At 38.5% G+C, this 26,707-nt stretch overlaps 1 long non-coding RNA gene across 2 annotated transcripts; it reads left to right on the top strand.

The window, feature by feature from the left end:
- Positions 1–15,010: 15,010 nt before the first annotated feature.
- LOC116421140 lies at positions 15,011–20,435 on the top strand. 2 transcript variants are annotated; one of them, XR_004231445.1, is made up of 3 exons: positions 15,011–15,206; positions 15,767–15,851; positions 19,694–20,435. It is a non-coding gene; the product is annotated as an uncharacterized LOC116421140 (long non-coding RNA). The 2 variants fall into 2 exon arrangements; XR_004231446.1 differs by having other exon boundaries at positions 15,011–15,225.
- Positions 20,436–26,707: the final 6,272 nt, after the last annotated feature.

Genomic DNA, 26,707 nt, shown 5'->3' with positions numbered 1-26,707 from the left:
GTTAATAAAATGATTAAATTACCCATAAACTATATCTCTTAAAAACTTTTTAATCATCAGTTTGGGTTAAACATGAAGGAATCAGTCTTTTAACTTTAGATTCTTAACTTCAGTTGGGCCCATGTGGACAGTTTCTTTAAAGGATAATTTTCTGTGAGAACTCTGGCCATTATCTGACTCTCCCTTTTATCAGTGAGTAAATTTTATTTGCGTAACCATTTATATCTATATATCTATTTTTAGTAAAAACAGATTTGTGTGGCAGCTTTTTTCTAATTTTTACTTTCACAATGAGGCAATCAGTAGGCAGATGGGTCTACTTGAAAAATCCTCTGAAGTAATCTCAAATTTTCACTCTTCTGGGTCACTTAGGCCCTGTTCTATTTGTCTCTGTGTATGTTTGTGTGAGCTTTCTTAAACTTAGCTTTTTAAATAAGGAAACTGGAAAAGTAGGAGTTGTTTTGGAGAGGCATCAAGGAAAGGACTTTCTCTTTGAATACTCCCTTGAAGTAAAAGGCCCAGTTTTACCAAAGGGCTTAGAATTGTAGCCTTCAAATGCTGATTAAAGAATGCTACTTTTGAGTTTTTTAGTGGGTAAGTGAAGTGAAATTCAAATTAATTTAAAGTGAATTAAATCATCACAAAAGGGTTTTCCCCTCTCTTCTCAAAGAGAGGAACACAGAGAAAAACCCATCATCAGAGGTGGTAGTTCTACTCCTTTCTGAAGAACAACCAGTGCTGGTACCCACTATTTTTGAATGCTATGGAAGTTCTAAGGCTAAGTATGATATCATGAACTATTTTGCTATTTGAAAATGATAACTGAAATTCTGGGGAAAGTGGGATAGTTTATCCCATTTGGCCAAGTGCTCCATTTGGTCAAGATGTCACCATTTCTAAGGAGATTGTTTAAGTCAACTATTACCCATGATATGTTCACTGGATTCAGGAACATGCCATTGGAGGGAGAGTCCATGTGCTGCTTTGACAGTTTTCCAAATCTTGAGGGGGAGATTTCCAAACAAATGATATAATCTAGTAGCCTCTGGAAGCATGGAGTTCTTCCAAATAGGGAGAATATAAATTGATGAGGGTCAACTGCAGGAAAATCTCATTGAGGGGAGAAAATAAACTAAAACAAAATGAGTTCCATCAGGGACAAATGGGAATAATAATAATAATAATAAAAATAAAAAAGCCCAACTGTATTCATCAGATAATGGACTACCATAATTTAATGTTCTCATTTCCTTAACATGTATTTTTAGCCAAAACCTTCCCTGTCCCAAATAAGGTTGGCATTCTCAAGATGACTCTTGGAAAACAAAATTGAAATCTTTGTATAAAAACCAACCAAACAAAAACAATCAAACTTCTTTGACTATATACTCATATCTTTTTCATCATAATATGATTCAGAGTCTAGAGAAGACTCACTATAGAGTTTCAGTTTCTAATCCATTATTAACGTATTTACTTGATACAAATCAGAGATGAAGCTGTATTTCTCTATTAACAAGGTATTCATACCCAATTTCCTAAAAAGTGTGATTACTTCTTTTTCTAGTGAAATGGAAGGGATCATACCATTTACTGACTGACCCATTGTAATTTCAAAAGATAGTTTGACAATTGTTCCTAAGGTAGGTCTGGTGGGGGCCAACAGTAAAAGAAGAACCTGGCCCCTGATCAATCATTGTGAGGAAGGAGGGGTTTCTATTGCATCCTTCTTCCTATCACCAACCACAGCATCCAGGAAGGGACATTTTCTAGTAGTCAGAAAGATGAAACAAAAGAACTAGAAGTAGAGTTGAAGGAAATGCTCTCCAGTCAGACACTGATAAAAGGGGACAACCAATTGATATTAAAGTAGCTTCAAGGAGTGTGACCTCTGACAAAAAAAAAAAAGGAGGAAAGCTCACTGTAGACTCGAGAAAACTAGCCCTTGCAATAAAAAATTTGTGTTGCAAAGAGTAGAAAAGCCTCTCTCTCTCTCTCTCTCTCTCTCTCTCTCTCTCTCTCTCTCTCTCTCTCTCTCTCTCTCTCTCTCTCTTTCTCTCTCTCTCTCGTCTAGAAAAGCCAGGAACTTTGGTCATGTTATCTACTTATTGACCATATTCTTATAGTAGTATAAGATTATGTCCACTTATTTCTTAGTGCTCTGGATATTTGTAGGAAAGTATGACATAGTTTCCTGAGAAGAATGATTTATAAAAACTAATTTTTTTACTACCCTATTTTAGTAAAAAAAACATAATGAACAAAACTTTACTTTGAGCTTAAAAAAAAAGAGTTGACACTTCTCTTCCCCTTAGTTAGGATTGCTAAAAATTAGCTCTGAGAAAGAGTTCTGATTGGGTTGGAGAAGAATGGTGATGGGAGAGAGGACAGAGTAAAAGGAAAAGAAAGCTGTGGAAGTGTACAGAGTTCCAATTAGAGAAATGAAAAAAGTCTGAACCATTCTGAAGAAGAAAAGGATTTTTTCCCTTAAATTCCTGGGAATTTGAAGAAGAGTTTGCATTTTAGCGAATGCTGGTCAGTGGTTTGTTAGTAAATGTTTCACAATTGGATTTTCCTCCCCACACCCAAATGTATACAACATATACTTTTAATTTAAGTTTTCTTTTGGAAACAATTGGGATTAAGTGACTTGCTCAGGGTCACACAGCTAATAAGTATCTGATACTGGATTTGAACTCAGGATCTCCTGGCTTCAGAGCCAATTAGTGCTCTATATTCTGTGCTACCTTGCTGCCTCATGCTTTTAATTTTAATCTGCAAAAAAAAAAAAAAAAAAAAAAACAATCTGCATTATTATTTATTTTATCCATCACTTTCTTAAATCTAGATAGTTAATAACAACAAAAAAATGTTGCGGCTCTTATTTGTAGCACTGGTCAATTTCTCAGGTGTTAATAATGTTCATAATAAGCATTTAATAGAACAGCCTTTCCTGACTATAATTTCAGACCTATGACACACCATTGATAGTTGAGGTCTTGTGCTGAATACCTCATTTATTTCTCCTCTAAAAGATTCTCCATGAATCAATCAATCAGTTGATCCACAGGTATATAGGAAATGCTTACTATGTACTAGGCATTGCACTGAGTGTTGGGGATATAAGGTCAAAAATAAAGATGGTCGCTGTCCTCATATTCTATTGAAAGGTACAACATGTAGTTGTCAACTGGGTTGAAAACAATTACAGAATGTCCATGCAATTCTCCAGGGAATTTCTATTACATACCATGATGGCTCTTGCAGAACCAGATTTCTTAGAATCTTCCACATGAGGAATTTGCATCAGTGGTATTATGTATATGTATGTATGCCATTTCATAGGCAAACTAACCACTCCTCCCACCCCCCCACCCCCATTATATGTGTGTATGTGTGGGGAAGTTGCAGGAAATACTAGTAGTTAAGTGAATAAGCAGAAGGAGACTCCATAAAGGTGGTAAGCTTTAAGGTGAACTTTGATAAAAACTAATTTCCTCCCTTAATTAAAAAAAAATTGATATCAATTAAAATAACTCTGAGGTATCACCTCATACCTATTAGACTTTGTATGATGACATGTTGGAGAGGAAATGGGAAAACTGGGATACTTATGCATTGTTGGTAGAATTGTGAACTCATCCAACTATTCTGGAGAGCAATTTGGAACTATGCCCAATGACCTATGAAACTGCATATCCTTTGATCTAGCAGTACCACTATTGGATCTGTATCCCAAAAAGATTACAAAAAGGAAAAAGGATCCACATGTGCAAAAATGTTTGTAGCAGCTTTATTTGTGATGGCAAAGAATTGAAAAATAAGTGGATGCCCATCAGTTGGGGAATAGCTGAATAAGTTATGGTATATGAAAGTAATGGAATATTATTCTATAAGAAATGATGAATAGGCTGATTTCAGAAAAGCCTAGCTAGACTTATATGAACTGATACAGAGTGAAATGAGCAGAACCAGAAAAACATTGTAAACAGCAATAGCAAAATTGTGTTATGATTAACTATGAAAAATTTAGCTCTTCTCAGGAGTTCATTGATTCAAGGCAATTCCAATAAACTTAGGATGGAAAATGCCACCCAAACCCAGAGAAAAAAACTATGAAGACTGAATTGGATCAAAACATACTTTTTTCACCTTTTTTTCCTTTGTTATGGGTTTTCCTTTTTGTTCTGATTTTTCTCTCTCAATATGACTGTTTGAGAAAATATTTTTAAAAAATAATTATACTTGTATAATCTAAAGACTTTAAAATATTGATATCTTATATTTTCACACCTTTATTTGCAAATATGTCTCCTTTCCCTTCTCTAGCCATCTCTTGTTGCAAAGATTAGAAAAGAAAGGAGAAAATTTTACAGTTTAATCAAACTAACTATTAAACATCAACAATTTGACATTGCAGTGCTTCCCATTCATAGTTCCTCATCCCTGCAAGCAAGAGAAGGAAGTGTATTTGCTAAAATCTCAAGAACAAAGTTTGGTAACTGCAGTTTATTAACATTGCATCCCTTTTTTATTTTTTTTGTTCCATTGTTGGAATCATCCTGTCTTATCTTTTCATGGTTCTCCTTCCTTTACTCTGCATCAGTTCATATATCTTTTTCTTTAAAGTAGATTTTTATTGAAATTTTTTGTTGTACATCATCTAGACATATATCTAGTATCTAGTGTCTCCTAAGCCATCCTTTAAACAAAGAATTTTTTTTTTTAAGAAAAAATACAAAGAGAAAAGAAATCAGCAAATGCATCAATACCTCAAAGAATCTTATATTATATTATACGTCATGCTCTGTACCCATGGACTCTGTAAAGAAACAGAGCATATTTTCTTTGGGACCAAAATTGTTTTGTAATTAACAAACTTGTTACAATTTTGCAACAGTCATTTTTATTTTAGGTGTTTTTTTAAATTGATATAGGCATTGTATTTATTGTTTTTTATCTTTATTTTGAATTAGCTTGTACCTTTCCATGCTTCTTTATATTCATATTTATCATTTCTTATAGTGCTATAATATTTCATTACATTTATGTATCAAAAAGATAGACATATTTTGTTTCTAGTTCTTTACCACCATGAAAAGTGCTACTATCAATATTTTATGTGTATGAGACCTTCCTTTCTGTCGTTGACTTCCTTGAGCTATATGTAGCATAATGCTTGTTGGATCAAAATTTTGGACATTTTTGGTCTCTTTCATTTGTATAATGTTCTCTGTCTTTTAGCATTCTTTTCAACATTGCTTATTTCCATCTTTTATCCCTTTTGGTAATTTGCTGGATGTGATATGACTTCTCAAGGTTCTCTTTTTGACTTGACTTGAGTTTTCCTTACTATTAGTGATTTGGAGCAACTTTTCACATGAAGCTTTATAGTTTGAGCTTTTTCTTTTTAGAACTGTCTGCTTATATTTTTTGATTTCTTATCCAATAAAAAACAGTTCTTGGTTTTATATATTTGTATGTTTATAGAGTGCCCTTTAAAGGAATTCTAGGGGGAAAACTCATCCAACCTATGCAGATGATCAGAAGTCATTGCTGACTGTTAAGGGTGGATAATGCACTTAATATTTCTCAACCATTTAAAAAAAGTCTCTTATTAATACATCCTGTGTTTGCTGGTATGTAACTTTATTTTAACTCATATTTCTGATAGTTCTTTAGTTCAAGAAAGGAGGAAAAGGGGAAGCGAAATCCTTGGAGTTGCATTATTTCATGTAAGTAGTTAAGGAAGCTTGCATTTCAAATAGTTTGATGCCAAATTTTCATTCAAAGTTCCTCTTCTTTAAAAGAGGATGAGGAAGAATTTTTTTTTAAGTGGCCATTAAAAAAAAGCTTCAAGACAGTATCAACGAAATTATCTGAGAGACTTTTAAGGTGGACTTATTTCTTTACTTACCTAAATTTTCAATGTAGCTTAATTAAAAACTATATTTCATAGAATCACAGAATTCCAAAATTGTAGAACCAGAAACCATACTCTTTCTATCCTATACCTAATAATAATAACCAACATTTTTATAAGCACTTAGTATACATCAAACATTGAACTAAGTGCTTTACAAATATTATCTTATATGATCCTCACAAAGCTTGTGAACTATATGCCAATATTTCCTATTTTACAGATGAGGAAATTGAGCCAAAAAGATCTTAAATGAGGTCACATAGTTAGAAAGTACCTGAGGCCAAATTTGAATTTAAGTCTTTCTGACTCTAAATTCAGAACTTGATTACTGTACCACCTCATTGCTTTTAAATAAGATTTCCTTATACATTATATGAAAAAAAAAGTGGTTAGTCATTTTTTTTTTTTTTTTTTTTTGGGAGAATATCAGTGAGGGGGGAAATCACTAACTCTGGAGGTGGACTTCTTTTTACTTTGGGTTAACTCTGATTGTTAGGATGTTTTTCCTTTAGACATTAAACTCATTTTTTTTTTCCGTTGTAACTTCCATTCATGGTAAGACCAAACAAAACAACTCTATTCCTTAGTTACTCGTCTTTCCTTCCATTTTCTATATGTAATCCTAGTTGTCTGGATATACTCAGTTCTAACATGGAGGTGATGAGGTATGGATCGTGGCAGGAATATGGGTTGGTCTCCTAGTTCTCCAAAACACCAAGTTATGGCGGGTTTGCAGGGAGAAACGCTACACAAAAGGCTATGATAAGAAAAGGCACTTTATTAAAGAGAGAAAGACACTAAGATGTTCTCTTAGTGGGCAATATCAGAGAATTGCAAGGAGACATTTTCTCGAGCTTACTTATATACAGAAACAAAACAATTTGGGTTTTTGCATTCGAAAGGAACGTATTTGGGATGGGTTTGCATCCAAAAGGTGCATAGGTTTTACATCTGAAAGGGACATACTTGGGCTGGGTTTGCATCCAAAAAGGTGAGCATCTGAAAGGAACATTTTAATGCAGATGCTCTCCAGGGCGAGGCTGTATTGTCCTCATCATCTCCCCCCTTAAGCACTAAACACAAATTCTTTTGGAAAAGGGTAGGTGGTCTCTAGTCTTCTGTATCTACTTCCTGCTGGGGATGGGCGTAGAGCTCAACCTAAAGGAGGGAAGAAGGGGAAGTGGTGCTTGGAGGAGAGAAGCGAGATCTGAAGGCGGCCGCCATAGTGTCCAGTGGTTGCGAAGTTGGTATTTCAGTTATTTCAGGGTTCCCGGGTTGCAGGAGAAGTTGAAAGTTTGCAGCTTGTAGCCTAGAAGAAACAAGTCTCACGAGCAATTTGAAAACGCAAGGACCAAATATGAGTAGAAGGATAATAATCAGAAGAGGGGTTAGTATAGGTGCCAGTAGGGACCATATCCAGGAATCCTACCCAGTGGACTTGGGGGGTGTAAGAAACTGCTCATGGATGTCTTGCATCCAGGCAGCCTTCTGTAAGATTCTCTCTGTGAGCAACTCAACTTTCCTTGAGTTAATATACATACAGCAAGAGCTGTTGACTAGAGCACAGACACCTCCGCTGGAGGCAAGAAGATAATCTAAAGCCATGCGATTATCCAAAACCATATTAGCCAAAGAGTCAAGAGATTCCTGAATCTCTCTCAAGGAATGAGCCGTTTTGTTGGCAAACTGGTGGATTGTGGCTGTCAGGTTGGAGAGAATGCTTTCATGCTCTAAATATCCAACCCAAGGAAATAGCATCCCGGCCCCTTTCTTCAAGTACCACAGAGTGTTTTCCCAAAATCCCCGTTTATGTCTCCTCAAGGGAATGGGGGCTGCCTCTGGGGCACTGGCATTGTATATAGTGAAAGGGGTAATCAAGTGGCCTAAGGTGCAAGACCCAAAGTGTTTGAAGGGTGTCAAGCACCGGGTGGAGAGAATCACAGGTGGGAGTGGGTTCCAATCAGAGGCATTTCTCTTAATAGGCCTCTGAGAGGTGATGGAGGGGGATGGGGAACTTACTTTGCAGAGGAAGGCATATCCCTTAGGTGCACAGACGGTACCTGAGGTTAGATTCTGAAGCAGTCTCCTGGTTGCTTGGCCCCATGGATGAGTATGGTCACAAAGCATTCTGTCTATTGGGAGGTTAGTTTTTAAAAGGTTACGTAGAAGCCCCTGGGAAGGCAATTTAGAAGCATTGTTAAGGAATTTGTCAGGATAATCCCGGAATGGGCTTCCCACAGTCACTTTCTGGGGAGGTACATAATTGAAAGTGCACCTGACCCATGACCCTTTTACACAGCTGGTACAAGTTGCCGAAGTGAAATTACGGCAGGTCCGAGAGAGACCACAGTCGCTTGCACCCACAGTGGTGGTGGTGCAAGTCAGTGTCTCAACATCAGGGATATAAACCTGGCCGTCCTCAGAAACAGTAAACATCCACTGTCTCCGTAGTGTAGTGATATATAGACGCAAGATCCTTCCCAGCCAGGAAGCAGGGGATAGTCGGGTCAGAGAAGTCCCCTTGGGGACTGGCTAGTACGAAGGGGGTGGCATCCAGGGAAGAGATAATGGCACGTGGGAATGGGACCTTTGCAACAAATGCATTAGGTCTCATCTGTGGGCCACCCTGAGGGTGGTGATGACATACCCAACAGTCCTGGACACCCCCATTCCCCGCGGAGTTCCCTAGTCTGACCAGGAAGTTGTCACCCCACTTGCCAGGGCCCACGGAGTAAGACCAGGAGAGCTGGAAAAAGAACAGTAAAAGTAGGATCTTCATAATGGGGAGGGAAGAAGATTAGAGTGAGAGCCTTATTTCTCCAGAATTTTTCCAGGAGTCTTGCGGAAGAGAAACTTCAGGTCCTCAATGCGTTCACAGGAGTACTCTGGGGTATCTGAAGGAGAGGTAGAAGCAGCATTTTTAATTCTAGAGATATGGGTCCAGCTGGGGGACCCTTCCAGTTTAACAGCTGTTGGAGTGGTTAAAATGACCTTGTAAGGGCCTTTCCACTTTACACCTAGAGGGTCTGATCCCTGGGGCTTCCAGGTTTTCAGATACACCAAATCACCTGGATTGACCTGAGACATTTGGTTTGAGACTTCTGAGGGAGTAGGGAAGTGCTCTTTTGCGTATTCAGAGAGCGCCTTTTGAAATGCACTGAGCTGAGTAGCAAACTGAGTGACTCCGTGCAAGTCCTCATCTATTAGGATGTCAGTGATTAGGAAAGGCCTCCCATACAGAAGTTCGAAAGGACTTAGTTTAATTTTTTCCCGGGGGGCGATTCTCACTCTAAGTAGCCCCAATGGGAGATTCTTTATCCAGTCCTCCTTAGTTTGGTGAGAACCCTCTTAAGGGTGTGATTCATTTTTTCTACTTTCCCAGAAGCTTGAGGATGCCAGGCAGAGTGGAGATGATAAGAGATGTTTAGTGCCTTGGCTATCCCTTGGGTTATCTGAGAAATGAAGGCTGTCCCATTGTCACTCTGTAAGGAGCTGGGCAACCCAAAACGGGGTATGATCTCCTTCAGTAGACACTTAGATACCTCATGGGCCTTTTCAGTCCTGCAAGGAAAAGCTTCCACCCAGTTAGTGAATGTATCAACAAATACCAAAAGCAACTTAAAACCTCTACAAGGAGGCATATGTGTGAAGTCTAGCTGCCATTCCTCACCTGGGTACATGCCTCTCCTCTGGACTGGCTTCAGGAGAGGTGGGGGTTTAACGGCTCCCTCAGGATTTACCTGGACACAGATTGGGCAGGCCTGGCACACCTGTTTGATTGTTTCCCCCAGTTTGTGGCCCGTGAAAACGCGTTTCACCAGGGAATAGAGAGCATTTCTCCCCAGGTGTGTGGCCTGGTGGAGACCAGAGATCAGTTTCCACTGACTTGCCTCCGGGATTAAGAGTTGGTCTGAGGGCGTTTGAAACCAGCCGGAGGGAGCAAGGCTGTACCCTTTTTCCTCTGCAAGGGCTTTTTCCTGTGAGCTATAGGAAGGAACAAAAGATTCAGGCAGTTGGGGAATTAAAGGTACCATAGTCAGTGGTGAAAGGGCAGCAGACTTAGCCGCTAAGTCTGCCAGCCTGTTTCCCTTGGCTTGAAATGAATCTCCCTTCCGGTGCCCTTTGCAGAATATGACCGAGACCTCTCTCGGTTCATGGACAGCTTTCAATAGGTGCATAATTTCTCCTGCATGTTTAATGGGAGAGTTTTTTGCTGTCAACAAACCCCTTTCTTTCCAAATAGCTCCATGAGCGTGTAAGATATGGAAAGCATATTTGGAGTCCGTGTATATGTTGACTCTCATCCCCTTCCCGAGTTCTAATGCTCTGGTTAATGATTTCTGTGCAGAGGTGCCAGGAGGCAATGGTTTGGTCTCCACAGTGCCGTGAAGAGATACCACAGCATAGCCCGCCTTTCTCTCCCCATTCTCGAGAAAGCTAGACCCATCTGTGAACCACTCCCCGTCTGGGTTCTCAAGGGGGGTGTCCTTTAAGTCAGGTCTACTAGAGTAGAGAGAATCTATAACTTCCTCACAATTATGAACAATCTCTTCCGATTGAGAGATGTCAGGGAGAAGAGTGGCAGGATTTAAGGTACGACAGACTTGGAGGGACAGGTCCGGGGTATCCAGCAGGAGAGCCTGGTACTTAGTAAGCCTCCCACTTGAGAGCCACTGATGCCCTTTGGCTTTTTCTAAAATGCTTTGGACTCTGTGTGGGGTTAAAACCTCTAATGTCTGACCCAGGGTCAGTTTGGAGGCTTCCTCAATTAACAGGGCTGTGGCAGCCACTGCTCTGAGACAGGAAGGCCACCCTAGGGAGACAGAGTCCAGTTTCTTTGAAAAATAAGCCACGGGTCTGGGGTCAGGCCCTAGAAGCTGAGTAAGGACACCCAATGCCTGTCCACCCCTCTCATCTACATACAGAGTGAAAGGTTTCTGTAAGTTAGGCAGGGCAAGAGCAGGAGCAGAGGTCAGTTTGGCTTTCAGGGTTTTAAAGACTTTGACTTGTTCCGGTCCCCATTCAAGAGGAAGGTTATCAGGACCTTGAATAGAATCATAGAGGGGTCTGGCAATAATCCCAAAATTAGGAATCCAGATCCTGCAGAAACCAGCCATTCCAAGGAAGGTTCTTAGTTACCTTTTTGAGGCAGGATCTGGGAGGCTTAAAATAACCTGTTTCCTCTCCTCAGTTAGAGATCGAGAGGTGGGTGAGATTGTGACCCAAATATTTAACTGACTGGCAGGCAATGTGGGCCTTTGGTAGGGAGACCCTGTACCCCCTCGAGGCTAGAAAGTTTAAGGTCTTTGTGGCCGCTATCAGAGACTCCTCTCTGGTCGGGCTGCAAAGTAATATATCATCCACATATTGTACAAGGCTGCTGCTGGACAGATTAAGGTCCCGCAGATCTTTAGCTAGGGCTTGGCCGAATAAATGCGGGCTGTCCCGGAAGCCCTGGGGCAACACAGTCCAAGTTAGTTGATGGGGAAGTTGCCCTGGCTTAGCCCATTCGAAGGCAAAAAGGAATCTCGAATCCTCATGTAGAGGGATACAGAAAAAGGCATCTTTAAGGTCTAGGGTGGAAAACCATTGTGTATTCCCTGGAATTTGTGCGAGAATTGTATACGGCTTGGCTACTATGGAATGGATTGGTATAACCGCTTCATTAATCGCCCTAAAATCCTGCACTAGCCGGTAATCTCCGATGGGCTTTCTGACAGAAAGAATCGGAGTATTACAAGGGGAGTTGCAGGGAATCAGGAGTTTGAATTTAAGAAACTTGTCGATTAAAGGCTGCAGCCCTATCCTATCTTCCCGCTTAATTGGGTATTGGTGCCTATGAGGAAATACACTAGGATCCCTTAGTCTAATAAGGGCTGGAGTGGCATGCATGGCTCTCCCAGGGATGCCCTGGTCCCACACGGAAGAGTATTTCCCCCCAGATTTCACCGGGAATGTGGGGAGGTCTGGAGAGGAGTGCACAGAGATTATCTGGAGGCCTCACCAGAGAGAATTGGGCTCCCAGTTTCATCATCAAGTCCCTACCCATCAAAGGGCTGGGACAGGAAGGGATAATTAAAAATGAATGTGGAAACAACAGGTCCCCGAACCGACAAGGCAAGGGGAGGGTTTCTAAGCAATGTCTAATTTTCCCTTCAATTTCCATTACCTTATGGGGGGAGGGACAAGTAGGACCCGAATGCTCCAGCAGAACGGAGAAAGAAGCCCCGGTGTCAAAGAGAAAAGAGACTGGCCTACCTCCTACGTCCAAGGTTACCTAGGCTCTGCTTCGATGATGGAGGTAGGGGGTCCATGGCCAAGCCCAGGGCCCCGTCAGTCCTGGCCTGGAGAGGCCTGGAGGGCGAGGCTGGAGGCCGTGGTTCTCCCCTTCTCCGGGCAGTCGCTCTGCCGGTGTCCTTCCCATTTGTACCTGGGGTAAGGGCCTGGTGGCTGGTTCCTCTGAGGGCAGTTTTTCGCCCTATGGCCGGGCTGATTGCACCTAAAGCACAAGCTTTGGGGGCCCTTGGAAATGGTGACAGCCAGAGACTGGGCGTGTTCTCTGTTCCTTGCTCTGACTTTTCGGTACTCCTCCCGATCCCTGTTATTAAACACCCCAAAGGGGATTTCCACTAATTGATTCATTGGAGTCTGGGGTCCTAATTCCGATTTCTGCAGCTTCCGTCTGATATCTGGGGAAGACTGGCTAATAAAATGCATGCCGAGGACAGCAGTCCCCTCTAAAGAAGTGGGATCTAGGTTAGTATATTTCCTAATGGTTTCTACGAGGCGCCCCTGAAATAAAGTGGGATTCTCATCAGCTGCTTGGGTGATTTCTCTAAGCTTATCGTAATTCACCTGCTTTTTAATCCCCTTTTTCATACCCTCAATGAGGCAGGTTAGGAAATGATCCCTTTTTTCTCTATCCTCGCTCCCCTGCTGATAGTTCCACCTAGGGTCTACAACAGGCACTGCTGCAGCCCCTGCTTGTTATCTACCGGGGGAGGTGATGGCCAACTCGTCTCCAAACTTCTAGGCCAGGTCCCAGATCCTCCTTTTCTCCTCTATGGTACAACAAGTAGAGAGAAGGATGTTAACATCTCCCCAGGACAGATCGTACTGGAGAGTAACAGCTCTAAACCCCTCAGTAAACTTAGTGGGATCTTCAGAATATCTGCCCAGTTTCTTCTTAATCTGGGAAAGATCCAACATAGAAAAGGGCACCTGCACTCTAAGCGTTCCCCCTCCCAGGACTGGCCACTTCCCTTAGGGGGAAAAGATTAGAAGAGGTCCCCAAACCACAGATGAGGACAATACAGCCTCGCCCTGGAGAGCATCTGAAAGGAACATTTTAATGCAGATGCTCTCCAGGGCGAGGCTGTATTGTCCTCATCCGAGGTACCGGTGAGCATGCCTAGATTGCATAACATAGAGGTCTTTCCCCTCTGTCTTGTATATGGAGGTAGATATCTTTGATTGGCTGACTATCTTTAAAATTAGTGATACTGAGCTTTCTGCTTTTATTTTTTTTTCCTTCCTCTGCCTTTCTTTTATTTACTCTTATTTGCTGTGTTCAGAGGTTGTTAATATGGATACCATGAAGTGAGCTGGTGAGAGGGAAAGGACTTTCGTTCCCCTGCTCCCACTCTTTTGTCCTGGCTCTGAAAATGGGCCTGGAAGTATTCTTTTCTGTATTGTGTTGTTTGTCCTCAGTTTCAGGTTTTGGAGATAATCCTCATAGAACCATAAATCCTCATAGGGATTTGAGCCACGGTGACCTTGGGACTAGGATTGTAAATATTGTAGTATAGCCAGTAAACCCAGCATTTTTGTAGGAATTGTTCAGTCATTCTAGGTGTATCTTACTCTTTTTTGATCCCCCATTTGGAGTTTTCTTGGCTGAGATACTAGAGTGGTTTGCTTTTTTCTTCTCTAGCTCATATAAATAGATGAGGAAACTGAGGCAAGCAGACTTGCCCATTGACATACAGACAGCTAGCTTGAAGTGTCTGAGACCAGATTTGAACTCAGGAAGATTAGTCTTCTTTCCTCCAGGACTGATGCTTTTATCTATTGACATCTAGTTGCTCCCCTTAGATGCTCTGAAAATCAAGGACTGGGACTTGACTCTTGAGAGTTTTGGATTTGAAGCAGGTGTGCTATGGGAATTGAGCTAAATTACCAACCAATCCCCTCCTTTTCCCCAAAGACTGAGGTGGTGCAAAGAGGGGCAGCATTATGCTTTCCACTATTGGAGGAATAAATATGGATATTTGTGATATCTTTTGAAGTAAATATTTTTCATAAAACCTAATCTGACTGTTAGTGGCTAAATAGGGTAAAAAGGAAATCCTCTTGAAGGGACCCCAAAACTCTAAAACTCCTTGAAGGACAAATTCTCCTTTAATCCTGCCACTGTAGGGAACCTGTTCGAGGACAAGCAGCTTCATTCTGTTGTCTGGGTGGGGCTGGTTGCATTTCGTGCTGGTTACCAATCCTATTGAATTGGAGAAATGCCCTATTCAGTTGAAGATTTTCTATTCAATTCTAGCTCAAGCTGAAAACCCAGGCCCCATGGAGCAACCCCCAGTTTGTAGCTAAGACTTATAAAAAGAGCCAATCTTAAACCCTCTCTTTGCAAAGGAGCCAATATGCCATGCCAAGGAAACTCTTCCTAGTATATTAGTAAACTCTGCCAGCTGGGATGATATTCTCTTCCAGGTTACCCTCTCTTTATCCTCACCTATTTTCCTAATGAGACTTTGTATCTCTCTGTCGGGACCTTACTTATATCTCTTTGTTGGGACTTTGCCACTAAGGAATTCAGCCTTTCTATTCATGCATACCTAAGGCTGACTACTCAAAGCCTATAATAAACTTTTTATCAGTCTGGCTTTTTGAGTTTGTAAATTCCTTTTTGAACGATCTCTGAGCTGCCATAAAGGGGGTTCCCAAAACTCCCTACCCATGAGCTGAATATCAAGGGCATTTAAGGAAGCCAAACCTCTTCATTTGGTTCCCTGAACTCCAAACCTGCCACTAATCATATCATTTAACTCCCTAACCACCAGGAACCCTAATCTCATTAGTTTGGTTCCTTGAATTTAATCTCATCATTTGGTTCCTTGACCACCCTAAATTTAGACCTCATCACTCTACATTTCAAGGAACAATTACTGTGGTGGGGCTAGAGTCTTTTGAAGAGAACCTTGACACATCCAATCTCCTTTTAGGATACTGGAGAACCCTGGGGAAGAAGTGAAAATCTAATCAACCTAACCTTGTAAGCAGTGAGAGCCATGGTAATCTGTTACAATTTTTTTTTTTTTTTTTGTAATTGCTTCTTTCTGTCTTCTGAATTTCTTTCTTGAGGGCTTTCCATCCTTCTTGTGCTGACTTTCTCTCTCTCTCTCTCTCTCTCTCTCTCTCTCTCTCTCTCTCTCTCTCTCTCTCTCTTTTTTGGCTGAGGCAATTGGGTTAAGTGACTTGCCCAGGACCACACAGCTAGGAAGTGTTACATATCTGAGGACATATTTGAATTCGTGTCCTCTTGACTTCAGGGCTGGTGCTCTATGCACTGTGCCATCTAGCTGCCTCTTGTGCTGACTTCCTGCATGGAATTTAAGTCCAAAGCATCTTCCTTGTCCTTTCCCTAAACTTTTGGAAATCTGCTCTTCATAAATCTAAGATGCATACCTAATTATGTTCTACTTTTCTCTCCTTTCCTCCATCATGAATATTCAGATGGAATGATTGCATTCTTTCAACCCCCCTCTCATTTCCAAACCTGCAAACTTGGTGAAAAGTGGTCTTTTCTTTATTATTATTTTCTGTACTTTGAAGGATGAAGTTGTTATTAAAGAAAGTCCAGATGTTATTAGTTTTTTTACCTTGAAAAGAAGAGAAAGAATTCCAAAGGAAGAAGTTGGTAAGTCCTTGTGTCACTATTATTATTCCAGGATATACTTTTAAAAAATATTTCTGAATTTACCTGTTTCTAGCCATGTACTTTTTGTTTCTATCCAGGCAATATACTCTGATGAAAGTATATATATATATTTTTGCTTTCTCTATTCTCTCAAATCTCCAATGAAGCTTGAATTTTTATCTCTGGATTTTTTCATCTCACTATTTTCTTCTTTAAAAAAACCTATTTGAACTTGATAGTAATAATATTTTTCCTACTATACAAGGACAGAAAAATAAGATAGTGTAAGAAATCATGAATTTAACATGTATCATGTAATCTAAGTATAAATTAATTTATCATGGCACTGACAATGTTTTTTTTTTTTTTTTGTCCATTCTGTATCTCCTTCTGAATTTCTTGTTCTCCTGAGTATATTTTAAATCAGAGACTCTTAGTCTTTTTTTATTGCATGGTCCCATTTGGAAATCTCAGGAAAAGATAAAAAGATAATTGTATCTAGGAACAGATATTCAAAGTATTTATTCAAATTCAATATTAAAAATTCAATAAAATTCAGTATTAAAAATTGAAAACATTTTTAAACATTAAAAAAAAAAAAAGAAATCCATAGGTCTATAGCTAAAAAAAACTTGTTTTAAATTATACATTACTTTATCCTCATCTTATCTAGTATGTTTCTTATAATTAAGTTATACTTTTTCAGAACAAAACCTGGCATACATCATACTAAAGCTTATACTCTTTTTTTATCCTTTATTATATCCTACTACACCTTAGTGATATCCATGAGATCATATTGACCTTCTGACATTAGCATCATTTATTTGTTCACCTTGTTTGTCACCTATTGTTGTTACCTATGTATAGATCTCTGGGGTCATAGATTTTATTGACTACTCCTTTTCTGGAATTTGTTTCTTGGATTATTGAATGTTTCTTCCTCTTCCAGCATTGTAGAAATTCTCTGTCATCTACTTTGTGGATAGGTATAGACAGTTTTCTTCCTTCTTTTTCTTTTTTAAGAGTAAAGCTCCCTTAATTAGATTTAAATGACTTCAGGCAAAGACACTTTTCCCATATAAGGAACTCATCAATCAACTTAAATTTAATTTTACTTTTTGCCTGTGTAAAGAAAAAATATCTTTCATTTTTATATCCTATTTTTCCCCATATTTTTTGCCCTCCTTCTAATTGTTCTTCCCTCCCACCCAATCCCTTACCCAGTGACAGGCAATCACATTTTTATTAGCTCTTGTAAGGTATATTGCATCCCTGGTCAAGGGGTAGTCACTCCCATATATTCAACTGTGGTTCAGAGATAAAATTCTCAAATACCATATTTTAAAGTAGCTATTCACTTACCAAATCAATCTTTTTTTTTTTTTTTTTGGTGAAGCTCTAGCAACAATGTTTAAAATAATTTCTGCCTCTAAAGTGTTGGCAGTTGGTTTTTTTTTTTGTACAAGTTCAAAATTCTTAATAGTGCTTTAAAAACAACAACAAAAAACCCCTATTTTTTTCTTCTAAACTTATACACTAAAAATCATTTCTGTACCCATCACAGAACACAAAAGGATTCTATATGAAACCATTATTTACTTTTATAAAGTATAAATTAAAATTTGTATGTTACAATTCTCCTATTCTGAACTTTTCAGTTATTTTCTGTGCATTTTACAAAGTATTATAGTATTTCTTTTCTTTTCTTTTTGGCAGCACTATTATTCCTTGCATCTATGTTGCTTTCCTTCCTCTCTACATATTACCCACCCATGTTTACATGGAGAGAAAAACAACAATAACAATCTTGTGATAAATACACATAAGTAGTCAAGCAAAATGAATCTATACAGTGGTCCTTTTCCTTGTGTCTTATTACATTTATGACAGACTATGTGTAACATGCTGTAGTATAGGTCTCAGAGACACACTTGGTCCTTTCATTGACCAGCATTCTGAAACATTTCAAAGTGTTTTTTTTCTACACAATGTTATTTTCTTTTCACAAATTATTCTGGCTCTGCTCCCTACTCTCACCATCAATTCATACAACTCAAGATTTTCTAAAATTATCTCTTTTATTATTTTAACAACAAGGCAATATTCTCATTCATTTATGTACCAAATTTGTTCACTCATCCCTCAACTTTCTAAAAGGTAATAGAAGGTATTCCTTTGAATTCTAATTCTAGGATTTTTTTTTCCTCTCCCTCCCTCTCCCTTAAAAAAATTCTTCCTTTCAGAATCAGGAAGTTCATTTTATTTGTAACTATTCCCTCCTTTGAATTATTATTATTTGTTAATATTAAATTTTATTTTTTAATTTAAGGAATAACCCCCAGATGTTATTACTATTTTAGATACAAATACATATAGATGCATATATACATCTATATGTATGTGTGTATATATAATGTAAAATTATTCTATACCTATTCTATATGTAGTTTTTTTTCAGGATTCAGATATAATCTTTATTTATATGTCATTTATAGCTAATTTGGGTGTTTATAATAGTCAAAGTTGTTCTCAAACTGTTCCTGTATACAGTGTTCTCTTGGTTCTATTCATTTCTCTTTTGATTATTTCACAGAAATCTTTTCAATGTTTTTCTAAAATCATAGAGTTCATCATTTTTTAATACTACATTAGCATTTCATCACAACTGTATACTACAACTTGTTCGTCTATTCTCCAATTGATTGACATCCTTACAATTACTAGTTCTTTGTCAATACAAAGAGAGCTGCTATAGATAGACATTTTAGAACACAGAGGTTCTTTTCCTTTTCTCCTAATTATTCTTCCTTTAACTTTTCTCTCTCTCTCTGTTTCCCTCCCCCATCCCTACTTGTTTTCCTGTTGTTTGATATATTTTTACAGTAAACTGCTTATAAGTCTATTTTCAATCTTTCTTTTCCCAGTTCAGTTTAAAGTAAGGCTCAATTTATGCTTCTTCCCAATATCCTATTTTTCGTATTTGTATATTCTTCTTCCCATGCACTCCAGATTGTGAGAAAAAGCAAGATTTATCTTTCTTACTCTTTTCCACCCTAGTATATTCTTTCTTGTACTTTTCTGTTTGGGTTGATTATTCAGCTGTTTCAGTTACACTCTTTGAGACTGCATTTGAGGTTTTCTTGACAAAGATACTGGAGTGGTTTTTGTCATTTCCTTCTTTAACTCATTTTATAGAAGAGTAAACTGAGGCAAACAGGATTGAGTGACTTACTCAGGGTGACATAGATATTAAGTGTCTGAGGCCAGATTGAATTTGGGAAGACAAATCTTCCTCTCTCCAGGACTGATATTTCTATCTATTATGACATCTAGCTGCCCTGCTTAGATGCTCTGAAACTCAAAGATGATGGGACTTGACTCCATTACTTAAGTATAGTTTATTACAATTTACCCTTCTAATGTACTGATTATCTTTGTAATTCTTTCCTCAAGAATGCTTATTTCATTAAAAAATTCTTTTTATTTCATTTATTTTAATTATTCATGTAGTCATGAGAAATAAATTTTTCCTTTGATTCTGTGCTTGCAGTTGTTATGAAGTTAGATGTGCAATAACTTTTGATTTACTCATTGCTCCAACTTTAAATTGTGAATTAAATTGTGAATTAAAGATTTGTACCAAGGGCAGTCCTTTCTCGGTTCTTAATAACTGTGTGATCCTGAGTATGTCATTGAATCTTTGCTTCCTTTTCCTTGCCTGTAAAATAAGGATAATACTAGCATCTATCCCACACAGCTTTTGTTAGCAACAAATAAGATGATATTTGAAAACTGCTTTTCAAATCTTATATCATTATATAAATGTTTTTATGTTTCAGATACCTTCAGGCCCTGATGAAACATAAGAGGTAATTCATGCCCATGGATTTGGTCTTAGTTTCAGAGTGTAATGGAGTTATGTCTTTATCAACTAAAATAGAGATAGCTATGTTGGAGATACCTAAAATCTGCTTTTAAAAGACATTCTCTCTTTCTCTATTAGGGTCTTGTCTCTTTCTATTGACTGTAATTGGTAATGGGCTGCATCTTTATAAGTAAGAGAGTGGGACAGTCTTATTGTATTTCCAGTTCTGACTAGGGATAAAAGCACTGTTCATGGATATCATATACTAAACTAGATGTGGAGAAAAGGTTCATCTTCATCATCATTAAATTATTTCCAGGCTCCCTGACATCAAGAAATGGACTTTGGAGTCTTGGTGTTTTATAATTTTTAGTTCTAGGTATAATCCATGGAGTTACTGGACCCTGAACTCAACCCATAATTACCTTGGAACTAGGCCTAATTCTGGACTTGAAATTGTTACTCACTCATCAAGGAATCCCTGAGAAGCCAGGAAACTGGGATTCAAATCCATTGGGGCTTTGGACTTGACATCTGGTAGGATCATCCTGTGCAGAAACAAAACCATGAAGCCAATCCCTTTCTCATCCTCAAACTAATGGAGTGAGGGGAAATTATGCCTGCAATTGCTGAGGGGATATTTGTATGTTTTTTCTTGCTATATTTTTGAAATAAATACTCTGTCATAAAAGTTAATCTGACTAATAAATGGTTAAATGGAACTGGGGTTCTGAAGGTTCCCTAAAATTGAAAGAATAAAATCTATGCAGGATTGAGCCAACAAGCTCCCTCTCTCCTCCTTAAATGTACCAGGGAGGAGTGGGATATAACATATTTGCCCTTTAGGCAGTGGAAGCCAGAATAGTCACTATTACAAATGGAATATCTTAGAATGTTCTGCAAAAACATTTATTCCATATTGTCACAGTGGTGCAGTAATGCACACTCTTAGTCACTCATTCTATGACTAATGCTGGCTTCCTGCCAGTGGTGGTATCAGGATAATATCCGGTATCCATTCTTCAAGCCAGCATTTTGATAAATGTTCTGAATTGTTACTTGGAGAAGTACAATCTTGCATAACATTTCCTTAGACTAATTTTGGTAACTCCTCATTCATTTCCAAAACCACACAGTCCTCAGTGAGTATTTTGTCATGTCCTTATGTTAACTTTCAAGTTCTATTATAATTTAAATTTTGATTAGTTAGGAAATGACAGAGTGAAGTGGGCAGAACCAAGAGAGCAATTCATGCAATGATAGCAACATTTGAAAGAAGAGTGACTTTAAAAGACTGGAACTCTTAAATGCAATGACCAATAATGTTTTTTAGAGGACTAATGATGAACCCGACGGAGAGGTGTTGGATATAAGATGCAGAAAAGATATATGTTTTTGTACACTACCAATGTATGGGTTTGTTTTGCTTGGATGTGTTTATTTGATACAATGGATTATTTGTCTTTTTCCCAGTTTTTAATTTAGGGTCCAGATGGTAAATCCTATGGCGAGGTTCAAGTTCAATCACTTTTTCAAACACTTTGTGGAATTATTTGGGATTTTCTTGACCTAGGTACTAGACTGGTTTGTCATTTTGTCCACTTTATTTTACAGACAAGGAAACTGAGGCAAATAGGGTTAATTGACTGGCCCAGAGTCACATAACTAGTAAACACCTGAGGCTGGATTTGAATCCTGGTCTTCCTGACTTCAGGCCTGGTGCTCTATCCATTGCAACACTTAGCTGCCCAACAACAGTGATGCAAAAATACAAAAAACAAAAACAAAAGCAAATCCAAAGAATGTAAAAACATGATCAACATTTTTTTTTAAAAACTAGATGTGGTCTGTATGTGTTCCTTTCCTCCTTAATGTTATTCAAGAGAATGATTTACTTGTTGAAATCAGACATTTTGTGGGTGAAAAATCTATCTAGAGTACTCATGAGACCAGGTGTTGTTTGTATTGTTTCTCAAGCCCCAAAAGATGAGCTAATTCTGAAAAAAAAAATATTGAACTTGTATCAAATTTAGCTGTCTTGATCCAACAGGGCTCCATAGTCAAAAACAAGGATATAAAAAAAAATAGTGGCATTTCCATTTTTGAGAAAGGTACAGTACAACAATCTAATGAGTAAGTTGGAAAAGATATCAAAGGGATCAACACTTTTTCAGATGTCAAAATTAAAACAATATTTTTTGTATTTTTGCAACAGTAGTGATCCAAAAATGTAAATAAAGGAGTTTGATTTTTTTTTTTTTTTTAACATTTTAAGAAGCAACAGAAAGAACTTCAGAAGAAATCTTAGATAAGCAGGACAATTTTGAAAGTAACATGTAGGATATATGTATACTTAAAAAAAAGAATATGAAATAGAGACTTATGATTTTATCTAGGAGAGTTTTTATTCCATTTTGCTGTGTGTTTAAAAATGCTCTTCAATATTTAAATGCTCATAAGTCTGTGATCTTATTGATCTAGATATTCCCTTGTGAAGCACAGATCTCAACTCAGTCTATATTTTGTGAGTTAGCTATTAGCTGAGTGACTAGAGGGCTGGGCCTGGATCCAAGAAGACCCGAATTCAAATTTGACCTCAATCACTTATTAGCTTTGTGACTCTATGCAAACCATATAACCTCTGATTACCCCAATTTCTTTAGCTAGACGTAGGGGATAACAATGACAACTACCTGGCAAGGTTGTTGTGAAGATCAAATGAGATAATATTTGTAAATAATACATAATGTATGTACATAATAGACAATAAATGTTTATTTTCTTTCTTTTTATTATAGCCTTTTATTTATAAGATATATGCATGGGTAATTTTTCAGCATTGACACTTGCAAGGCCTTTTGTTCCAACTTTTCCCCTCCTTCTCCCCAACCCTTCCCCCAGATGGCAGGTTGACCAATACATGTTAAATATGTTGGAGTATAAGTTAAATACAATATGTGTATACATGTCCATACAGTTATTTTGCTGTACAAAAAGAATCGGACTTTGAAATAGTGTACAATTGGCCTGTGAAGGAAATAAAAAATGCAGGTGGACAAAGATAGAGGGAATGGGAATTCTATGTAGTGGTTCATAGTCATCTCCCAGAGTTCTTTTGCTGGGTGTAGCTGGTTCAATTCATTACTGCCCTATTGGAATTGATTTGGTTCATCTTCATTGTTGAAGAGAGCCATGTCCTTCAGAATTGACCATCATATAGTATTGTTGTTGAAGTATATAATGATCTCCTGGTCCTGCTCATTTCACTCAGCATCAGTTCATGTAAGTCTCTCCAGGCCTTTCTGAAATCATCCTGCTGATCAATAAATGGTTATTTTCTTCCATTCTTTCTAATACTCAACTAGCCATTATTGTTGCCAGGCCATCCTACAGCTAGGTGGCACAGTGGGTAAACGGGTTTGAGATCAAGGATAAGGAGCAATCTCTAGATGAATTGAGGGACTCAATAATGGATGATAATTATGCTCCAGGCCAAGATCTCCAAATGAATTGTGAGTGAGGATTATTATGGGAGTTTCCCTTAGGAATCAAGTAGGAGAGTGGGGATGCTCCCAAAGGTTGGGAGAGGTTGAGATTTAGGGTTTTTCCAACCTAGGTCCATCTCTTCCCAAAAATCAGGGGGACACAGTTCCTATTATATCATTCTCCCTCAAGCAGTCACCCCCAAATTCATTTGGGCCAAAGGGATGAAGGTCTCATCTTCTGAAGCTTCTTCAAGCTGAAAAGGGCCATAGAGCTGTCCCTATGCCCAGTAGGAGTTCAGGTCTGGAGGAGAAGTGCTAGATTTGAAGATGGCAGCAGCAACATCTAGGAGATGTTGAGTGTTCAGGTCAGTTGTACCATGCTCTTCAGACTAAACAAATGGTTGGAAGTTTGTAGCTTAGGGCCCAGAGGAAACAAATCTCACAAGTAGGTTAAAAAATGGGGTGGCATCCAGGGTGAAGATAGTGACATTTATGAATGGGGCCTTTGCAAATAATTTATCAGATCCCATTTGTGGGCTCCCTTGAGGATGCTGATGGCCCACACAACAATCCTGAATGACCCCACTGCCTATAGAGCTCCCTATCCTGAAAGACTAAGAGGGAGTTAACACCCTACTGGCAGGGGCCATAGAAAGACTTCAAGAAAGCGGGAGAGAAAATGCTAGGAGCAAAGATCTCATCGTTGGAGTGGGGAAAAGTAAGGAAGAAAACTAGAGTGAGAGAAAGAAAAACAGACAATTTCACCTTTCTTTTCCCAGAGTGTTTTTGGGGATCCTGTGGGAGAGTAGCTTCAGGTCCTCTGTGGGTTCACAGAAATATTTTGAAATATCTGAAGGAGAGCCCTAGGGTGACAACTCCAGTTATCTTTACCAAGAAAATCCCAAATGGAGATCATAAAAAGTTGGACACAACTGAAAAATGATTGAATGATAATATACTATGTCTTTCTTATCAATTCACTATCCTACTAGCTATGCAAACAACCATGCAAAAAAAACTACCTATAAAATAAATGAGAAATAATCAACAGAGGGAAGGTGGTAGAATTAAGAGATATTGTGAAAAGATTACTGTAGAAGATGAGATTTTGAGTCAGAGTTGGAGGAAGCCAGGAGGAATGGGGAGGTGTAAGCATGATTGTAGGCAGTAGAGAAGCACTCAGTAGAAAGGAAGAGACTGACATAAGTGAGAGTTGATAGAGTAAGATGCTGGAGTTGTCAGAGTAAGATGTGATAGTTGCTGGAAGACTTTGCTTTGGAAAGAAGGGCCACCTCTTCATATGAGACAGAATTAGAGGAGGATAATGACAGATGGCATAGAATGATAGGTTATGGGGTAGAGGAGAGAAGAAAGAGATGCCAGTAAATGATCTCATTTTTTCCCCAGTAAAATATGGGGAAAAGTTCTAAACCTGAATGAGTGAGGAGGGGAAGCCTTGTGAGGTTCGAAGAAGAATGGGAAAGGTTTAAAAGATTTATTGTGGACAGTGAGATAATGAGTTAGGGAGGTGTAGAAAGATTATCTAGTAGTGGTGAGGGCTCAGTTGAGGTTATGTGAAGTAAGTTTTTAGTAACTCAATTAGAATTTTATGTGATTTTTTTTTCACCTTTATTCAGAGGCATGTGTATAGGAGGAAAGGCAATGAATGGTTGGGATAATCCAAGGCTAAGTCTTGGTAGGCCATAATCAGTGATGTGCTAGAGAGGTAAAGGACTGAAAAGAAAAAAAGAAAAAATTGAACTGGTTCACTAAGGAGTTGAGCTAATAAAAGGAAGAAAGTGAGGAATCAAGGGACTAGAGGTCTAGATGAAGACCAGGGTTTGGTAATGGAAGGTAGAATGAGAGATGAAAAGCTAATAGACTGGTCAGGTAAGGGGATTTCAAAGTTCATGAAAATGGAAGTGATACATTTGGGGGTGGTGGCAAGATGAAATTATGTCCATCTTTGTGTGTGGCTGAGGTGGGGGTAGAGGAATAGCTCATGGGAAATAGAGGATCACTGAGAGTGTCTGAAGGAATATCAATTCATATGTTGAAGTCCTTTTGTATGAAGGCAAGAGTTGGAGAGGAGAGAAAGATTGTGAAATAGTTACAGAATACATAAGAAGGAAGGGGAATATTCAGAGATGTGAAGACAATAGCTTACATGATCCGGTAGATGTGGATTGTGTGGACCTCAGAAGGGGAGACTTTAGTGAATAGTTGCCACAGCCAGAGAATTTAGAAGTGGCAATGGGAGGCAAAGAGAATTGTATTTCCCTCACTATGACCAGTGAGTTGAGAGGAAAGGAAAGTGAAAGTGCAACTAATGCTGAGCGATTCAGGCTTCAGGGAGAGCCAGAAGATAGAAGGAGTGGGAAAGGAAAAATATTATGAAAGCAAGTTTGATGTGTTTGAAACAGACATTTCAAAAAAACAGTGGAAGGGATATTTGGTTGGGTGTTTGGAGGGAGGTGTTGAAGGGGATGGGAAAAAAGAATTGGGTTTTAGAGGCAATGAGAATCGGATTTGGATGATGTCCTACAGGAGTTGGGTTTTTTCTTTTGCATATATTAAATTTAACAGTATCTCCAAACCTGCCTTACTTGTCTTTCTCCCCTTCTGAACTTTAACTCTCTTCTATCTCAAAAATGTTTCATTGACCCTTTTTTTTTGGGGGGGGGGAAGGAATCATCATCATTACTCCCCTCTTTTCTCTTCCCAAAGATTCTCCTTTGTTTATTTTTAAAATTAAATTTTACTTTCAGATCTACTTTCTTTCACTACCTTAAACCCGTCCTCCCCCACTATTGAACAATGCGAGAAAAACAAAACTGCTACAAGCATGTGTGATAAAACATCTTCAAGTACTCAGTGTCTGCATTCTGTGCCCTAGTTCAGACTACCCAGATCTTCAAATTCACAATTTCCTTGTATACAGTTTCCTCCACTCAATTCTTAGAACCTGTTCTGATTTATTATTAAGGTATTGATAATGACCATGGCTTCATGTGATATCCTTTTGGAGCTTTTATTTATTTTAATATATAAAGGATCTTTTATTTCACCAGTGTAGGGGTATTTTGTTCATTGACAGAAATACCAGTCTCACCATAACTTTGTAGGTGGTCTTAGAGAATTGTTGTGCCCCCCCCCAAAAAAAAAAATCCACTACTTTGGATTCCAGGCTGTGTCTGGTTCTTAGACAAATATCTTTGTCATCTTCTTTCCTGTTATTCTCCTTAGTGTATAATATGGTTCAGCCAGAAGAGCTCAGTCACTGTTCCTTGTGTAATGTTCCTTATTTCCTTTCCCTGACTGCTCTCTATATCTGGAAATCTTTCATTCCTCACTTCCATCTCTTAAAATCTCTTTCTTCCTTCTATACTCAGCTCTTGAGACAGAGGAAGGAGATGAAATTTCCAAATTCAATAAATAATTAACTTGTAGACCACTATAGTGGATATGTAGAATGGATGAAGAAAAATAATATGAGATAACTT

This window comes from Sarcophilus harrisii, chromosome 2 (genome assembly GCF_902635505.1).
Source record: "Sarcophilus harrisii chromosome 2, mSarHar1.11, whole genome shotgun sequence".
In the NCBI taxonomy this organism is placed as follows: Eukaryota; Metazoa; Chordata; class Mammalia; order Dasyuromorphia; family Dasyuridae; genus Sarcophilus; species Sarcophilus harrisii.
This window is presented reverse-complemented; position numbering and strand designations above follow the sequence as displayed.